The 7360-nt window shown below is 49.5% G+C and overlaps 1 protein-coding gene across 1 annotated transcript in view; it reads right to left on the bottom strand.

Annotated features, from left to right (window-relative positions):
* The window catches only part of ARHGAP8 (Rho GTPase activating protein 8), a 42437-nt gene extending 40156 nt beyond the window's left edge, over positions 1-2281 (bottom strand). The window contains exon 1 of the mRNA XM_044678062.1: positions 2217-2281. The gene's annotated coding sequence lies outside the window, so the exon portion shown is untranslated. The remainder of the gene's footprint in view (positions 1-2216) is intronic.
* Between the last annotated feature and the right edge of the window lie 5079 nt (positions 2282-7360).

The following is a 7360-nucleotide window of genomic DNA, read 5'->3' as shown; positions in this document are numbered from 1 at the left end:
GGAAGGAAGGAAGGAAGGAAGGAAGGAAGGAAGGAAGGAAGGAAGGAAGGGAAGGAAGGAAGGAAGGAAGGAAAAATACAACACACCTAACACTCCCAGAAAGCTATAAGATCAGCCCAGAACTTCCCTGAATAAGCACCAAAAGCCCTAACATCAGCTTGGAAGTCAGTAAGTTGGCTGGAAGAACAAGCAAATCAAAGAAGTCCACTATCCAAAACTATCCTAGTGACAGGGTCATTCAAGATGCAAAGCCAGAAAAAGAAACTGACTCTCAAACAGCTACAAGAAAAGACTCAAAGGAAACACAGCTTGGGCACAAACTCAACTAGAATTCCTGAAAGAGAAGAAGCAAGAGTTTAAAAGAAAAGTTTAAAATGTTTTAGTAATGACATGAGAGCACTTGAGGGAAACATTGGAAAAGAAATGAGAGCTAGGGAGAATGAATTGAAAAGAGAATTGCTGAACAGCAAACTCTGAAGAGGATGGAGCTCAAGTTCAGGGACCAACTAGATTTTTTTAAGTCCACTTGCATGCAAGGACGGGACAAGCAGGAAGTCTAGAGTGGAACACAGTTTTGAAAGTAATTAAGGTGAATCAATCGCATAGTTAAAAGGAAAATAAAGAGAGTCACCATTTCATCCACAATACAATCAATCCTCTTCTCTGCTTTGAATATGGAGGGGATCATACATAACATTTTTTAAAAGGATATGCTTCTAGTTCATTTTTATCCTGGGGCATCGTGTATTTCTGTATTCTCTGTTCCCTCCTAAATGAGCCCCAGGAGATGTGCTAGTGATGAGAAACAAGAGGGAATGGGACCTCCTTCCTGGAAAGAGAAGTAATTAGGCCCCAATGAACCCAGTGAGAATGTAGGATTCTGATCCAGATCACAGAAGCAGAGCTGGGAGGGACCTCAGGGGCCAGAACCATCTCTACATGAGCCTAGAACTAACGGAGGAAAGAGCGAACGGGAAAGATTCTTGTCTAAGCCCCTCATTTTACAGTGGAGATAATGGAGGCGGGGCAGGTAAGGAAAGAGTCCAGACTTAGAAACAAAGGACTTGAGTTACAAAAGTTACAAGCTGCCTGATCCTGGGCATATTATCTTTTCCCGTTTTATTTAATAATAGGGGAGAGAGCTGAGATGGTCACACTTAGTGGGGGGGGGGGGCTGTAAAGGGATCTCATGGGGCTTTGAAAACACTAAGGAGCTCTAGAAATGTTTATTCTTAGGATTATTCTTACAGCCCAAGATGGCCAGAGCCAGCCAGACCAGGGCTAGCAGCCCGGACGCCTCACTTGCTGGGCTCAGTGGTCTTTTCTGGCTCCCTTGGTCCAAAGTTCACGATCCAAGGTTACAGAATTAGGACATTTGGTAAAGTCAGGCAGGGATTAGAACCCAGAACCACTGCTATTCTAGTTATCTCTGGCATATCTTATTCCCATCCTCCAGGAAGAAAGTGACGGACCACAAGCGGCTGGGCTTCAGGAAGGCTGGGGTGGGGGTGGGGGTGGGGTCCATCTCCCCCCGCCCCCTCGTCGCTAGCTACGGGCCAGAAGGTCAGTGGCGCCCCCACCCCGGAACCTCGATTGCCAGATCGGTACAGGTTGGGTCATAAAACCTGCAGGGCTCAGATCCCAGGGCTAAATAAAGAGCAGATAATGGATGGCGACGGCCTTTAGTTGGCGCCTCAGGTGTGCCGGGCCCTATTCAGCACAACCCGGAGAGATCAAAGTGAAACCATTTCAGACGCAGTAACTCTGGCCACGCCCTTCTTCCTCCCTCCTGGCCTCAGTCTCCCCCTCGGTAAAATGAATGGGAGGCATCTGTGGGTCTCTGCAGCCCGCGCCAGGTTTCCCGAACTTCAAGCCGCTCCCTCCGCACCCCCGAGATTCCGGGGAGAAGAGGCGGAAGTCCCCTGGTTCGGAGGCTCGGAACCTGGGAAGGGCAGGACACGCTAGGGTCTCGTGAGGGAGAGGGGCGCCCGCGACCCACGGCTAGAACCTCTCTCTAGGAACTGGGGGTGGGGATGCGGACAAATGGCCCGGCCCCCGGACAGGTGTCCTGGGCGGAGCGGCCCTCCCCGCCGCTAACAGCAGCCCGATCTTCGCTCCCCCCTTCCCCTCCGCTCCCTACAGAGACAACCAGGGCACCTGGTCCCATACCCTCCTCTCCCCCCAGCCCAGCCCAGCCCAGCCCAGCCGTGGCTCACCTGGCCCTCCGGTAGGGATCCCAGGCCGGCCCTGAGCGCCCTGGGGGGCAGGAAACGAGGAGCGCGGACGCGCCGAGCAGAAAGTGCCCGCTGGGGTCGTTTACTGGGCGGACCTGGGGTACGGCGCCCCTCCCTTTTCCTCCTCCGGGCCGCGGGGCCGCGAGTCGGTCAGCCCAGGGGGAGGGGCCCGAAGCCCATTTCCTGGGCGGGCTGGGGGTGGGGGTAGAAGTAGAGTTGGGAAGGTAGAACGGATGGAAGCAAAGTTTGAGCGAAGGAGGGGAGAGGGAGTTTGGGAGAGGGAGGAGGAGCAGGGGACGAGGACGAGGGAAAGGCGGTCTGGAAGAAGGCAGAGGAACTAAAAGGGGGGATGGGGGTCCCCAGGGGAAAGGAGCCTGGAGAGACGCAAGAGTTGAGGCTACCCCCCCCCCAGAGGAAGGAGAACGCAGCCCGGGGCTTCTCGGGGGGGGGGGGGCATCCCTTCCTCTCCTCTCTCTCCTCTCTCTTTCCCCTGCCTCCTAGGAGGAGGGAGGGGGCTTCTCACCTGCTCCTCCAGCCCCTGGAAGGTGACAAGGGCCAGAACTGGAGGAGGGTCCGACGGAGGCGGCGGCTCAAGGTCCGGCCAGCGCGCACATTCCTGGATTCTGCGATAAGGCAGGGCCTAGCTGGCTTGGCTCCCGGAGAGCTCAGGTTTCTCCTCTCCTCACCCTACCCCCGTGTGCCCCAGCCCCGCAGCTCTCTGGCTGTCCGGCCTGTCTTCCTTGTCCTGATTCCCTTAACCTTGAGAGCCCCACCCTGAGCTGCTAAAGTCTAGGGGAAGGAGCTTCCTGGTCTGGGAAGGAAGATGGGGTGGCAGCCCCTCGAAGGTCCTAGCTAGAGGGAGCAGGAGATTCTGCCCAGACAAATATAGCCAGAGATTAATATTGTGAAGGACCCCAGAAACCACTGAGCTGCCCCCCTCCAAGAATCCTGGCTACGTTATCGCCCACTGAGGGCAGTCACTTCCTGAAGACTTGAGTCCGTGGGGCACCTGGGGCAGGTCCTCCCCACCCCCACTTTGTTAGGGCCCTTCTGCCTGGTGGAATATTCCTGGGGCTAGGGGGGTCCAACAGCCTCAGTGTATAAAAGCGGGCTTCGAGCCCTGGTTTCGGTGGCTACCTATGGGTACCCTGCCTGCCCGGGGCTGGCCTGTTTGTCTCTGAGTCCCATTTCTCTGTAAAACCCAACCCTCCCTCTGCAATATTCCTAGCTCTACTTTAGGAGAAGCCCATAAAATAGGCATAATTCCTCATTCTCTAGACACCTCCTTCCTCTTTCAGATGAGGAAACAGGCTGAGAAGGTGAAGGAAAGGACTTACCCGAGTCAGGGTGACAAATAACATGAGCAGCAAAGCTGAAAGAGCCCTTCAAAATCACTCAGGCAAAAATCAGAGGGAATGTCAGCCTAGGAAAGCCCTTCCCCATCCCTGAAGGGGACATGAGGAGAACATGGATGACCTGGGAGTCAGGAAACCTAGATTGAAGCCCAGACCTGCCATGGATGGTGTTTAACTAGAAAAAAAAAACAAAAAACAAAAAACATCAAAAAACACAGAGCTATTAAATAGACAGAAAAACCATGTCTTTAATCAGGAGAGGAACTGTGTTCAATATTTGGCCTCCACAGAGCCCTGGCACTCTGGCTACAACATCCCTGGGGGAAATCACCACACCTGAGGATAGCTGCGAGGAATGAAAGAATTTGGGGCATTAACATGGCTATAAGGAAATGGGAGTGTTCAAAACAACACTGACTGGATACCGCCAGGCTGGGGAAAGGAAGCAGAGCCTGAGGCTAGGGAGTAAGGAAAGGGGCTACTTACAATGGACACTAAAAGAATGGTCCCTGCCCTGGTGCTGGGCTTCTTGGGAAAGATCTGATACAAAGGGGCGGGCTACTGAAACAAAAAGAATACTTAGCCTTGGCTCAGCCCACCAAACTGGGATTACCTTTTACCTGGAGGTCTATCCAACTGGCTGAAACTGGCAGAATCTGTGACCTTCCTTAGAGGCAAACTCTCAAGGACAAAAGGGCAAACTAGGGATCTCCATCTTTCAAGCTAACTAAACTTGGGGTTGCTAGTCCCAAATTGACCGAACTTTGGGGGGGAGGGGCCCAGATTACAAATTGACAATGGAAAACACTTATTAGTCACCTACTATTACATAATAAATGAGCCTCCTGGGACTAAAAGACTAAAAAAGGGAAATAATCCCAGGCTTCAGGGAATTTAGAATGTGGAGCCCTTCTTGGGGTTCCAGTTCAAAAAAATTAAGAGCTTGGTTTCAATCTTTCCTAGATCAAACTCTTCCTGTTGTGGGGGGGCTTGAGGTGAACCCCCGGGGTTCAGGAAGGGTACCTTTTGCAAGAATGCAAAACTCCAAAACTTAGCTTAAAAATAAAGAGAAATTTATTAATTTGGAAGGTAATGTTGAATCTGGCCAGAAGGACTGTATAGGTGGAAGAGCAAGAGGAAAAGCTGCTCCCAGAATCCATCAATTCTAGGGATTATAAACTCTTTACAACAGCGGGGATGTGATTTCTAGAGTGGCAAACCTCGGTGGTGGGGTTTGGTCATCTGACCGGGATCTGCCTGGAGACATAGAGGTATTGACATGGAATCTAGAAGCCCCCCAACTTGTAGCCTAGAAAAATTTGATGACTCCTAGTCTGCTTAGCTGGAAGATGATAGCCTCAGGTGTGGATCCATCACATGAGAGTTCCTCTCTGAGGAAAGGGTGTTAACTTAGAAAAAACACAGAACTATTAAATAGTCAGAAAAGCCACTCTTTAATTAAGGAAAAGGGGGAACAGGGCTGATTACCTCCTGCCACGTGCCTTATGCAGAGTTGAGGATTGCTCTGTCCCTGACCCCCTGACTCCCTGGGAGTGCCACCGAGCTAGATGACGTCTCCTCCAGCAAACTAAGGATCTACAGTCCTCGCTCTAGCACTTGAGCTATGGAAGGGGGTACTTACTCACTATGGATACTAAAGGATGATTCCTGCCCAGGTGTGCCTTCCAGGGAAAGGGTCTCTGATACATTGGAAAGACTACCTAAGACAAAAGGGTATTTAGCATTTACCAGGGTCCATGACTCAGTCTGCAACTGCTAGTCTGGGATTCCCTTCAGGGTGGATTCTCACGGGAATAGGGAACAAGCACAAGCTTTGGGGGCTCCAAACTACAAGCTATTCCTAAAACTTGGGGTTCATCAGATCTCACTAGGCCACAAGTTTGGGGTCTCTAGATTCCACGTCGACAAGGGCAAACCCAAGCCGAGTGACTCTTTGGCATTTCAGTCTCATAAACTGAAGGTCCTGAGTTTGATCCTCCATCCTTGGAAAGGAGGATGTGGTATACTGGAGAGGCTTCTGTAGACCAGAAGAGTCACTCAGCTTGGGTTTGCCCTTTCCTAAGAGAGGAACGCTCATATGATGGATCCAAGCCTGAAGCTATCACTTCAAGCTAAGTAGACTAGGGGTCATTGAATTTTTCTAGGCTACAAGTTTGGGAGCTTCTAGATTCCATGTGGACAAGGAGTGACCCTCATAGTATAGGGGACAGATGGATGTCTGAGATACACCTCCTCCATATCTTCAAGTTGTATCTCTGTCCATCTCAAATCTAAAGGACAATCCAAGGAGGATAATCCTCTCAGGGTCTTATGGGAGTTATCAGATGTTTTGGGTTAGAGTCACAGGGATAGAAGGGAGCAAAGGAATTTCCCTGTTGATAGTTTGCCTGAAAATACTTCTATGGTTTTGGGTACAATGCCCAAGCCATCTCCCTGCCTCTCCAATTATCTAAGGTCTCAGTCTTTTGTAACTTCTTCAGAGCTGGGAGCGGTTGTAGAGCTGTCCCAGCCTGACTTCTGGAGAGTGAGAGAAGTTCTGGCTATAGGCATCATCCAGGGATTCAGGCTGGAAAGGTTGCAGAGGTTGCAGTGGCATCTCAGTGACTCCTATGAGTACTTTCACTCCAGAAGCAACTAGAGAAATGGCAAAGTTACAAATGCAAGGTCCACATATCAAGATGCCCCCAGTTATCAGGGATAAAAGGGGCAAGAAAAGCATATAACCAGGTGTTATGTTGATAATAACAGATATTTTGGAGAAGCAGATAATTATGCCAGAGCCAGTAACCTTCAAGTCACTTCTCACAGACACTGACTGACAGGCTTCAGTGAGAAAGGAGGGGGTTTGGCTCTCAAACCCCTCCCCCCATGCAGTTGAGGTTTCAGTTGGAAAATGGAGACAACCTAAGGTACTTCTAGCAAGGTCTGTTGAGGCTGAACTCTAATGATGTTCCCCTTTTGTTTAACTTATATTCCTCACAGGTCTGATAGAGGAATAAGTAGAAGCTAGTTGCCTAAGTGTTGAGGTCTGAGATGGATCTGATCTTCATAAAACTGGCAGCTGAGAGGATTCAAGCTAGGACGGTAACTATGAGCTGTGAGTATCCCCAAATAATTCCCAGGCACAGATATTGAAGGTAAAGCTTATATTAAGAAGTAAAGGGCAAAGCTAGAGGGGGTAATCAGGTTTAGGATGAGGGAGAGGTAACCCTGATCTGTTAGATTGAAGCTGCCCTTACCCCCCTCAGGAAGGGGTGAAGGCACTTGATTAAACTGGCTCTCTTGCGAATAGTGAATATATCTAATGTCTAAATCACTAAATAATTGTTGTATTGATGTTGGTAAGGACTAATCCTCCTAAGCAGGCTAACTCCTGAGTAAAAACCACAATGGCCACTGTAAGAGGGAGAATTAGGTATTTTATAGATATGTATTTAAAATGTGGCCGCCAGGAATCAACCATTCAGGTTGATTCCTTAATTAAATCAGACCCAAGTCAGCATCGGGTTAGGCAGTTTATTTACAACTAGGAAGGTAAAGGTATGAGAATAAAGAGGAAGGGAGAGGCTAGTCCATCTATTAACTCTAATTTTTCTAGGGTTTTATTCACCTCTCTTATCTCTTTCTTATTAATTTTTTGGTTTGATTTATCTAGATCTGATAGGGGAAGGTTGAGGTCTCCTACTAGTATAGTTTTGCTATCTATTTCATCCTTGAGTTCCACTAGCTTCTCCTTTAGAAATATGGAAG

Source organism: Gracilinanus agilis, chromosome 5, assembly GCF_016433145.1.
Source record: "Gracilinanus agilis isolate LMUSP501 chromosome 5, AgileGrace, whole genome shotgun sequence".
Classification (NCBI taxonomy): domain Eukaryota; kingdom Metazoa; phylum Chordata; class Mammalia; order Didelphimorphia; family Didelphidae; genus Gracilinanus; species Gracilinanus agilis.
This window is presented reverse-complemented; position numbering and strand designations above follow the sequence as displayed.